Raw genomic sequence first — 13,144 nt, 5'->3', positions numbered from 1 at the left:
ATATGGCTGTTTGATGTGTTGGTAAGGGATAAATCAGCATTAAGATGCTCAGTCACATTGCCTGAGCGCGAGTACGCCTTCGCCTTGTGAAAACAGTTATAGATGGATCCGTTGCAGCATGAGTCACTGCTGGACTATCAGGAGAAATGGAGACCCCAACTAGATTACAGCAGACCGAGCAGCTATTTACATGTGAAGAGGAAAATTAGCAGCTCTTTCTCCCACATATCTTTTATTTTGCAGGCCGTGGAACTCATCGGAATAGTTAATTCAAGGTCAGCGCCCTGCAGGATTCTATAGCAAGTGTAAATTATGCATCCTGGGCGGTGTTTGTTTCATACCAAATGTGCATGTGTCATGGCTTATTTATTTATTTATTTATTTATTTATTTATTTATTTTTTCAAAGCAAAGTCTACTTAACAGCTAAAAGATGGCAGATTCCTAAGGAGAGCTTCTTATCTGTCGAGTGTTTCACCGGTTGTCGTGTATTTACTCCATCAGGATGTTGCAGGATGATCCTCTTCCTGTTGGGAAATTAGCATATGCTGCTGCTTGCCACAAAATCTCTATTTGGTGGATTCTTAAAAATTTTCATTCAGGTAAATAGAATGCATTTTCTTCTAATTCCTTTAAATTTCTATATTGGAACAATGCCTTTATTTGAACAATTTCCAATTAAACTCTGCCACTGTTACTTTTTCAGTGCCTCAGAAAGGTATGCGCACTTTTTTTTAGGCACAAATACAAATTTTATGTGATGAACGCAAAGTAGTGCATATCTGTGAAGCCTATAGAAAATCATGTGGTTTTCTATTGAAAGGCACTCTGTGCATTAGAGCTGCATGAAAAGTGATTTTATTGGTAAATAATAACGGTTTAGATGGATGCCGTTTCCACAATAGTTTCCTTCTCTCTTTGATGCACTCAATTTATCGCCATAATATGCACAGATGGGACAATATACTACAGTGAGACTCCGTCCAACGATGACTTGATGACTCAATCCAGCGAAGGCTGCATTTCTTCAATATTAATATTTCACATGTCCCTTTTACCACATTAAAATGGAGAGGTGATTAAATCCCAAATCACCTCTCCAATGATTTGGGATTTAATTTCAGCATAATTTGTCTTAAATGACAATTTTACTCCTGATTAAAGATGAAGTTTGTGAGCTCGACAGCTCTTACGTTTTCTCCTATTATTTGGAATTAAATAAACAACTTGTGGTGAAACTTGGTTTGGTTAGGTCTGCTATTCTTCTAACTGCATAGGAGGACAGTATTTGTTAGTTATGTAACCTTTTGAAAGCCCCTTTCACTCGGCTGCTGCTTATAATAATTTCATTAGAGCTCATTCAATTTTGATCGTGTTTTCTCTCCGGTTACATCATTTCCTCAACTGTCCCAAATTCCATGACTGCGTTCTTTGTAGTTTCTGGTGTAATGTGCGGTTTTAGCAGTAATCTGCCATCGGTTACTTAGAATAAAGATCTGAAAAGTATGGTGGGCAATTGTACTCAGAACCCCTGAGTCAGTACTTTGTAGAAACTATAATTACTGCTTCAATTCTTTTGGAGTATTTGAACATCTCGAGTCTAGCGGTTTTACCAGTTATTTCAATGATCTGAGAACATTAATTTTCTGGTCTTGGCATGTGATTTTCACCTGGATTTAGGTCTGAAGTTTGACTGGGCCACCTCAACAACCTAAATATGGTTTAATGTTAGCCATTCCTCTCTGGCTGTGCACCCACCACAGCCTTGAAGTCATTTGCTTCCCCACACAAATTTACTTACACTTTGTTCATTTCCACCATCAACTTTAACTTACCAACTTCTCTGTTCCTACTGAAGAAAGTCATCATAGTGCTGCTATCCTCATGTTAGGCAGCGTGTGCAGTGTTTCACCACAAGATGGTGTATTGAGAGTGGTGTGCTATGTTAGTTTTCCGACACATGTGGAAAGTTGGCCAAAGGTTTAATTTCTATCTCGTCTGACCGCTGGGCTTTCTTCCACATGTCGTCTGCGTCTGCTAAATGGCTTGCAGCGAATTGTAAGCAGAACTTCTGTGGACTTTTTCCCAACAATCTGGAAACTCTTCCATAATGGCCAGATTTGTTGTGTGCATGATCAGCAGTTCTTTCAACAATGGCCTTCTTCTTGTCACTTTTCTATAAAGGAATTATTTGTGCCTGAGAGCTGTGGCTGGTCAGATGTACACTGGCAGGTTTTAGCGGAACTTTGCCATTCACAACAACTCAAGCTAAAAGTGCTCACATCTACTGTGACTCAGGCTCCACCAAAATGGAAGTACATTTTTAGATCTTGTGCTGCTTTCATTTGTGCAACAACATTGAATATCCTTATTCCAATTCTAGTTGATAGACTGAACAGTACTATACAATTTTTCTGTTGCAAATTTTGAAAACCACATGCTTTCATTTTTTTTTATCACTTAGTCACACAAGGTTTTGTAGGATATTGCAGACTGACGTTTATTTTTCCCCCTTCATGGTCAGAGATCACTGTGAGCGGTTGCATGCCTAATGTGAAGGGTTGAAAGGTCATAAACAAGATGCGTAAAATGCTTAAGAAATGGGTCGCAACTACAGGAAAACAACTGTGCATAACTAGAAGAGCTGATGATTTTAATGAGGAAAATAGGGAATATAAAAGAGTAGACTGTGGGTTGTGCTGTTTGATTTTCAGACAAACCTGAATCCTGTGGTTGACCGTGACCCTGTTGACCAGACGGCCATGCGTCCAGACTTTATCCAGACAAATGGTGCATCTTTTAGAAACAAGCAGCAGAGCAGATATGCCTTTACCTTTGATCTCAAACATTGACCTTGACTGTTTAAAATTTAGAGTTTTGCTAACTGTGGGAGCCATGGAATCCAGGTTAGTTTTTTTTTTCTTTTTTTATGCCATATGGTATCTTTCCACACAGAACAGTGAAATGCTGAAACACCTTTCAGCAGGTTTCTACCTCCACACGATACACACACCTGTCTCCTCCTACCAGGGACCCAGAAATAGTGCACTGCAGCAGCGTGCTTCTAATTGGGGTGCACAGCCATGTGACCTCAGAAACAATAGTACCTGTGGAGATGCCTGAGAAAAAATAGTATTGCCGTCATCTTCACCCCGCAGACCAGGATGTGTCGGGTGGGGGTGGGGGGGGGGGCTTTCCCTGAATTTCATTAATCTCTGTGTGTCTGCAGTTATTTATCATGCAGGATTGCATAACCGAGAATCACATTAAGGGGCTATATTTGAAGAATAGGTGTGGGTGCAGATGAGGCGGCAGCTTTGAAGGGGGCCGCTGTTTGTTTTAGTCTAGTTAAAGAACAGGTCTCCCTTCTTCTCGGGAGGCTGCTGATGCAGTGTTCAGCTAGCAGTATGGGGGGGCAGAGGACCGTGTGGGTGGGTAGAACTGAGATAGGGAGAGGAGATGCAGAAGGACAGAGGAGTAGGAGGAGGAGGAAGAGGAAGAACCAGAGGGAGGATCACATTATTATGTGGTTTCTGTGGCTACAGGTTAGATTCCACTCGCCCAAAACGAAATTCTTAGCTCATTAGGCTGCTTCTGTCTTTTTGGGAAACACAAAAGGAAAGTGGATGAACAACCTTAGTGGTCTGGAACAAAAGCAGAGCCTGGGATTGCAGCAGATTCAAACATTTCAAATATCAATGGGGCTTTAATATTTAATAATAGTGTGTACTTTGACATGCTCTGCATACAAAATGATTCCATTAACTGCAATTTAGAGGCAGAGAATAAATGTAATCTACTGACATTTCTAATAATGTGGCATCCACATACAATGAGTTAGCATTTAAAGTGCAGCATTTTTCACTTTACCCACTGAATGCCTGTTTGTGGCAGCCTTTTTTTTTATGAATTGCTGAAAATATCTCAGTTGCGGAAATGAGTGAAAATGTGGTATCAAAAATTTTCTAGATTTATGATGTACCATTCTCATAAAGCTTAGACTCAAGATGGACTGAACATATTTTTTACGCCAAACACAAAACAACTCGGGGTGAAGTTGACCATCCTGTGTTTAATCTGCAAGTACAGAACAGACCCAACCCAGCATGCATTGTGTAGGTGAAAAAATGGCGACCTCCTTGGGTGAAAAGTATAACAAAAGACATACATTTCTTGAAGTAATTGAGTTTTGTGACATATCAGTACCAGACATTTCTTTAGGGAAAATTAGAAGATATTTAGGCCAACATGTTCAACTAATCATGACTCCCTTTAAGGAATGCAGAATCTATTCACAAGCCAAATTTCCAAAAGGCTGCCAATATTTCCAACTCCAGCATGTAATGTATTTTGTTCAGCCTTTCTGTTATCTGCAGAAAATATTGTTCTCTTTCACTCACTTGCACGCTTATCAAACCATAGACACATCTTGGCATGTCATGCGAAATGCACTCCTGCCTGCCCCCCCAACAGCTTCTTTCATGATTTTACTTGAAATATATTAAAGGGTTATTTTAGGTGGAGTTGTGTGGAATAATTGCAAATAGTAAATATTTTTGCTGGAAATATTTACCATTTTATATATTTACCATTACATATTTTCATATTAGAAATGGAGTCCATAGAGCAGAATTGCATTCCTAAATATTTTGACATGGCTTACACAAAACACTGTTGTAGATATTTTACTTTTTCATTGTTTTTTCATAGCATCGTTGTGTATTTGCTACAAGGTTCCAGCTATTTCTTAATTATGTTCTTATACATCTTTGAATACATTTTATATATGTTTATCTGTGTGTGAATCTACGTGCTTCAAATGCATGTCACTTTGCTGCCATTGCACTAAAATTTCCCCACTGTGGGATAATAAAGGATATTTCTGCTCTATTCTGTTCCATAAGACAGTGGCGCATAAATGAAGTCTTACACTGCGTTCATACCTGAACTATCCCTTTAACATTACTTGCACAGAAGCTGCCAACATGGACCCTCCCTGCAGAGCTGCAGAAGTGATTAAATTAAGCTTCTAGTTATAGCAGATTGACTGGGTTCCAGCACTTTCAGAGGAGAGAGCTCTCACTTGTCTTATAAAGATGTCTTGTCAGCGTCTGAAAGACCTGCGGCCTCTGGTTTGGATGCAAGGCTGAGGATGTTTAGTTTTGTGGTGATTCTGTAGAGATAGTGATATGAATTGATGGGTGTCAGAGAATATAACATGCAGGTGCATTGATCCGTTCTTCCCCTTGGGTTGAATATACAACAGTTTCTTCACAAACACCCGATGTATAAAATATTAATTAGTGTTTAATCAATTCAGCGAAACATTTTTTTTTATGTTATTAACTTTGTCTCTTTTCTTAAGAGTGAGTTTGGTAGCTTTTAGTCTTCTGGAAATGTTTTAAAAATTTCTGCTCCCTGAAGGAGGTGTCAAAACCTGACAACGCCTCTGCAATCAAACAACACACAACTTTGCACAAACTGCGTATTCAGCATGCTCTGGTTCCCTGCAGAGATTTGAAGCAGCATTGATCAGCAGTTTTGATCTTCTCGTATTTTTTTATTTATTTATTTATTTTTTTATATAAAATCTGACAAAGGAAAGAAAAAAAAAAAGACATTGATGACCATCTGGAAATGGTTTACGTCTCATTTGTTGAAGCTTCATCTCATCCATTATTCGGCTTACCAAACACTGACTTATTTGATACAAAATAAAAGGTAAATTGCAGGAAATTCATGACAGACGCCATCACTCAGCGTTTTTACATCTGGTTCAGGTTCGTGCTGACCTGCCAGTTGTGCTTACATTGCTCTGAGGGAAGCAAATGGTAAGATGGAATATCTCGTTCTCCTCCTCCGATGTACCTGGCGGGGACAAATGATGTGATGAGGTGACCTAAAAATGTCACGGGGAGCGTGTAATGTGGCAGCATTTTATTGACTCTGACAGATAAATCTGTCAAGAAGCAATTAGGGCACAAATGTTTGATTTGACCTCTCCAGCCTCGGTGTCTGCATCACTTTGCTGCTGGATATTGAGACGGTGCTGAATCTAATGCTTTGTGTCTGGCTGTCTGACTGAATTGACGTACTCTCGCAGAATATTGATGGTCTGCCATTTCTTGTGGGTTTACCTTCAATGACTTTCAGATTATTCACTTTAACTCTCAAAACCCACAGTATAAGCAAGATAAAAGAGATGTTGCTTGCCTGCGTTGCACTTTAATGGTTTTGATTTTTCATCTTCTTATTTATTCCTCACTCTCATCTCAGCTGCAAGTTTGTTACCATGGTTCTGCTAAGGACCCTTTAACTTCAGCTTCTGGACATGTGGACTAACAGTCCATTTTTAAATCTCAAAGATTTTTTTTATTTATTTTTTTTTTTTTTAGATAATCATCAGTCACAGATATGTTAGTTTAATAATGTTACAACAATTAATCCCACGCTGAACACTGAAACAATAGAGCATCACTGCCCGGGAGCTATTATCTGCTGAAAACTGATTGCATAATTACTTTCAGGATGCGAGCGAGCGCTGCGAAATGAAGGGGCCGCTTAGAGTTTTTATTTTGTAAACCTGAGGTTCACGAACTGCATCTGCCTAATAGAAGCAAATATTGGTGCTTGTGCAGGCAACAGCTGTCCCAAATTTGTATGCTCATAGCAACGATTGGAGCGCAGTCATGGGAAGAATGGTGTTTTGTCTGACTTTTTTTTTTTTTCTTTTTTCTAAAACAGTTGTCATAAGCTCAGAGATCCTCGCCTCAAATGTATGTTCAGCATTGCAGGAATGAAAATAAAAGGTGTAGAAAATTATAGAAAAGTCCGTGCTTGGATAATTGCTATTTATGGCCCTCTTTTCCTGTTCAGTGGAAAGAAAATGAGCACAACACAGAACAGAATTGGACGATAAACAGTCAATTTATCTGTAGACGTGGAAAAGAATTATGGCACACTTGTGGTTTTGAGCAACAAACACGAGAATTAAATCCTAAATGGCTTGTGTTTGTAAATAACCTCTCAAAGGCATCGGAGGGAAGGAAAGATGGATAGCAGAAAACTCAGAACTCAGGTTGACCTTCTCTGCTGTGACACAAGAACATTTCTTCATTTTGGGGTCTGTTGATGTTGTGATTGGCACTTCTATTTATTTTAACAACTGCAGAGGAAAACAATAAGGCAGCTGAAAGTCAAGTAGCGGATGACAGATGAGATGTTGTACAATGCCTTGAAATGTATTTCTACTTCCTCAACTTTTTCCACATTTTGTCTCTTTACAAACCGCAGGTGCCTGCAATGCTCTCCAGTTGTTGCTATGAAATGTAGACATATAAACGGCAATGGAATGGTTTGGATCAGCGATGTCTAAAGTCATTCCTTAAGGGTGGTGTCCATCATGTCTTAGATGTGTCCCTGCTCCAACATGTCTACTACAACATGCTAGGAAGTTCTTCAGGGACACGCTCTCTATCCATTCTTTTCAATCTGGTTCGCTGAAATAGGAAAACATCTAAAACGGGTCACAGTTCTTCAGGACTGATTTTGAACACTGCTGGTTTAGATCAAAGCAACGGTTAGAATGACCCAGTCAAAGTCCAGACTTGAACACCCTTTTTCAGTCTGTGGCGAGGATTAAAGTTTTATGTTCACACTTGTTACTGAGCTTGAGGTGCTTTGTGAAGAAGAGTTGGTAAAAGTTTCAGTTTCTCTGTGTTCAAAGTGGTAAAGACAAACACCCAAGGCTAGCATAATAATATTCTACAAAGCACAGACTCAGAGGTGCTTAATGCAAATTCACGGCAAGCTTTTGAGAATTTTTTTTATTTTTTTTTTTATTGAAAGAAATTATTATATACTGAGGTTTGTGTTTGTGATGTGATAAAATGTAAATACGTTAAAAGGGGATGAATAGTTTTGCAAGGCACTGTATCTAACTCCATTTTAACATTTCTACTACTACTAATCTGTTTGATTTAGTTACAAAATGTGCATGAAAGGAAAGGCGAGCTTTCACAGATGACAACAGAAGCGAGCGGGGGTTTGCAAGCTAATATGGAGAGGAGGAGGAGGAGGACTGGGAGCCACCAGCCCACACAAACCTGCCTGCAAATTCTGTGCCTCTCTTCAGCTTCCTCCTACATTCTCTTTGTGGTCATTTTGTCATTTTTGTTTTTTACCAACCATTTGGTTGCCTTCATCTTTCCATTCTCTGTCCCAGTTTGTTCCATTCACTTAAGCCAAGTATGAAACCCAACCTGCCCAAGCTTTCCACACCTTGAATATTTTTGGATGATGCATTAGGGGATTCTAATACATCGGCTAACAGGGTCACTATAATATAAACAAGTGTAAAATGCATTTGTTGAACATACGTAACAGAGAATCCTGCAGTGCTATGTTTTCATGTGGATTCCTGAATGCCAAACATTCTTCTTCAGATTTCTTCATGTTGATAGTAGCGGAGGTTCCACCGTTTCTGTACACACCCCTTGTCTCATTCAGCAGCCTCCGTTCTCCATCTCTATATTTCTTTTACACACGCTGTACAAATGCGCAAGCTCTCCCCCTGAAAACTTGAATTTCAGAGACAGAAGTGTCTGGAAATTTTTTCACAGCCTCCCACAGACGTCCTGGAACCTATCATTTTCTCTGCAGTGGAGCAATGGTGACGTATGCTCATCGCTGGTGCAGCTGAATTTTAAAAAGCTCTACGCCCACGCTCGGTACCACTACTGCAAGCATAATTATCATAAACTTTCCTTGCAGTCTGTAGCCACTCGGCGTCTGCGTGTGAGGCTTCTGGCTTATTCATTTGCCGATATTAATTCAGCATCAATGAACAAAGGGGAAGGGTGTAAGTAGGATTGGTAATTTCGTATAATCAGTTGTATGAAGGGGGTAAATCTTCACTGTGTGATTTTGTGTGTTCCCGTCCATAGGTTACTTCATCGCAGATGCACTCATTATGGTTTACCATCATATAAACTAGAGATACATCAATCCGGCTTTACGGGGCTGATACGGATTTTTGGCTGCCTTATGATTAAGATTATTTTCCCTATGCACTGTAGCAGGATGAATCCATATTTTTTATGGTTTTTATGCCAAATTCTGAGATGATATTTTAACTAACTTTACTAGAACAAGACGTTATGAGAGCTACTATTGTCTTTCTATCATCTCAAACCAGTCTGGTCATTCATCTCTGACCTCCTGGGTCAACCAGGCTTTTTTTTTTCACCCAGTTGCCTCTCACTGGATGGTTTCTATGTTTTTAACTATTTTATGTAAACCTAAGAGATGGTTGTGCAGAAAAATCCATGTAGATGAGACATTTCTGAAATACTCAACAAGCGCTGTAGTGGTTGCTGAGTGTACAACAGCTGCAAATTGTGGATTTAATGAGATACTTTCATCTTATTTAAATGTTTTCCCAATAAATGTTTCTATTATCAGTTTATCTGCTTTATGTATTTTCAGAAAATTAGGTAGTTTCATTGGCTTTACGTGATTTGCAGGCTTTCCACCCCTGAAATAGATGCTATCGCTAGCTGTTTCCCACTTATGTGGGTGGAAGGTGTCCTACTCTACCTCACATTCCTCCGTGTTTACATCCATGTTTTTTTTTTTTTTCCATTTTACTTAGTTTTTCCTAGATCTGAAGTGAATGAATGAATTGAGGGAGAGACATTACGGTGGTGGTCGAGTTATGAGGTATGAGACAATGTTTCTTGACAGGCATCGTGTTAAACACCCGTCTGTTTACTTGTCGTTGGGGAGCAGCTGCATCATGTGCCAGTGCAGTGGTGTGGCTGCAGAATATCGCTACATTTCGCAAACCTCGTCTCCTTGTCAGATTTGTATTACAATTCTTGAAACGGCTCAAGTATTTGTTTTGCACTGTGCTACATTGTTGTTATTGCTTTACACGTCATTCTCACAGATGCAGAAAGGTCACACTTTCTCCTCCACACACATTTTACAACTGAAACACGATTCAAGGTGTTTTGCTTTTGTGGCTTTCCAAGTCATCCACAGGGGGAGTGAACATGAAAAATGACAGACTTTTTAGTGCATCCTAATTGTTTGCTTATACAAAACCTCATAACCCACACCGCCTACACTCTTCAGATCCCCTAGCCCCCTTTTTTAATTGGTCTCCTAAGGTTATTACATATATATGAGTAGATAGATGTATTTATTTATTTGCTTTTCTTTTTTTGTTACAGTACAAAGATATGAAACAACCAAAATATGTGGAGCTGACTATTTTTTGTTTGCTGCATTATTCAATCCTTAACACTAGATGGCATCAGCTAATATTTATTGTACCTTTAAGAGTAAATGAAGGCACATTTTATGAAATATTTTTTACTATGAATACATTTTAGTGTCTTCCTTTACAATGCTTTTGGATGTTTCATACTACAGAGGAATTGGTTAAATGTTGATGGTACTAGAGATTAGATATTGGCAAAACATTTAAACTATCATTGCGATGACTTTTTATTTTATTTTATTTTATTTTACTTAATAAAAAACTATTTATAAAATACTCTGCTGATCCTTCAATCCACTAAGTGGGATTTATTTTGGCCAAGATGTTAAATGAACTACCCTACCTTTAGCTTAGCTTGCTCACTAACCGCTTGGATCGCTTTAGGGTTTTTACCGGAATTAATTTATCCTGGCTGTGGCTTTATTTCTGGATCAAAGTTCGGACATTTTTGACAAATTGATCTCCTCAGATTTTGTTTACCCGAGTATGTAACTGTCTCTGACTACAGCAAAACTTTCATATTGGCAAATTAAATAAAAACAAAAAAATTAAAGACTCACAAACAAAATAGCTGATTAGCATATAAGCTAATGAATCTGGTGACAAATGACGCTAATCACAGTTTATGAATCTGTTCAGCGAAACCAGAGTCACCTCGTCACCAAAGGTTTATTTCTGTGAATGAGGTCCTCTTGTCTCTCCATTTCGGCTTCTGTTTTGAATTTTTCACATTCACATGTTCATGCAGCGCTGTTTTTAAAACCTGACACCAGTACCTCTGAAAAGCCATGAACAGCTTTGTTCTCATTAAACCAAGTGAGTCACTGTCACAAGCCTTGGCACTAATTTGTCTTGCATATCCATCACTGAAGACTGAATAATGTGGAAGGCATGCAGATAACAAATTTACACATTACAGTGCAGTTGCTTATGCGGGAAGGAAGTCACCATCCCCTTCGAAACAAAACAAAGCAAGTTTTACAACATTATTTTAGCAGCACTGTGCAACACACTGGGCCACCTTGATTCTCGTGTCAGCTTCTGACGTGACCATTTTTGTGAACGAGCGCATATGTGCATGACTGTCTTCCTCAGACTGACTCATGTTCTGATTCTGGCGGGGGGTTAGCAGGCTTTACTCATGTGGCTTGGACCCATCATGCAATCTGCCAGACAGCAGCATCGTTTGTCGCTCATAGTGTCTGTGTCCCCATATAAACACTGTAGTGCAGCCCGGCTGTCATTCTGTTACGTCTGCTGTTCAGACATATCTGTTCCCTGCTTCGTCCAAATAATTATCCTGGAAATATCACACTGCTAGAAATTTCCTAAGCTCTGAAGGTAATCGACGTAGTGGTGAAACTTTTCCCTTTCAGCTTCTGAGTAACCCCAGGTCTATTCCAATGAGCAATTTCAGTTTGGAATAAGACAAATGGATTTTCTGAATAGATTGCATTGCTTTACTTGCTCTAAGTAAGACACTTTAAAAAAAGTCTGCACAAGACAAACTACCTAAAAGTGGGAAAAAGAGGCCGAAACAATGATATGATTATAATGTCATTGTTTGGGCCTATGTTTCTTCTGGAATTCTGAAAAAAAAGTACTTTGAATATCATGTTATATATGTTATATATTAAATTATATTAATGGTATTTTAAAGATTATCATAATAATAGAAAGATTTGAAGATTTAAGAAGATTTCAGTCAAACCTTTAATGTAATCTAGTCAGAGTAATAAGGGATGCTAGTAAATGTTTCAGGAGCTTCATATAGCTGACAATAATATCATTTAAAAGGCTAAAAACTAGAAATGGATGAAAAATAGAGTAATTCAGTTAAAAGGTAAATCAACCACCTTATTGACAGCCTACATATACATGAATTGTATTTCCCAGTACTCTTTACCAATTTAACCTTTCATTTGTGAATTTGGCTTTATATCTATGCGGAAAACATGGTGGTGTTTTAGTAACGGAAATTGATTGTTTTGTTTGTTTGCAATATCACAAAGAAGACAAAGTAATGCAGCTTTTTTTGACTGTTTTGTTGGAAAGAATGGGGAAAGGTCATAAAAAATATGTGCTGCTAAAAAATTCAAATCATGTTTTTTTTTTTTTTTTTTGTTGTTGTTTTTTGCATTGACACAGATATCTGAGATAAAGAGCATATGAGCAATAATCGAGGCCGACACGTTGACAGAGATTTGTAGAAAATCAGAAAAGTGACAAACCAGTTTTTCCTAAAAAATTTTCCCTGGCAGTCTTCAGGATTTGCTTACAAAGAAGATGCTATAGGCTGCTGAACAAAGGAAAACAGAGTGCAGAATGCACAGGAGAAGCTGTGTTAGAAAATCCTGGACATACTCAATCCAGACTATCTCTGGACACAAAAGGACCACAGCAACAAAAACTCCATAATTGTGAATTAACTGTAATCCTTTCTGTGATTCTTGCTGCTAGCCAACACCTGTATTACGAATTACGAGAGCGAAGCGACTTAGAGTGAGCCACGGCACATGACCTCTTTGGCTCACTTCGTTAGACGCTCCAGTAACTGCTCTAGCTTCTGCTGGAAACTGCTACCACAGTATAAAAGGTTTTGGGTGCTTTTTTGTCTAGCAAACTGGACAAAACCAACAAAGGACAAACATGCTGGAGATAACTAATTTGCAGGAAAGCATATCTAAAGTAACAGTCAGTGGCAAACATGTCAAATCCCAGTTGGAAAGAATCAGTAGAATGGCTAAATTATGATTAGCTTTTGAAGGTCAAATTGACTATGCTGCTCTGCACTAGGAGTCAGAGGCGAACTTGACACCTCTCAGTCTAGTGGAGTGGAAAGGACATTTTGCTCCATGAT

Source organism: Poecilia mexicana, unplaced genomic scaffold (assembly GCF_051168715.1).
Source record: "Poecilia mexicana isolate PSO_F unplaced genomic scaffold, ASM5116871v1 scaffold_17, whole genome shotgun sequence".
Lineage (NCBI taxonomy): Eukaryota > Metazoa > Chordata > Actinopteri > Cyprinodontiformes > Poeciliidae > Poecilia > Poecilia mexicana.
Note: the sequence above shows the minus strand (reverse complement) of the source record.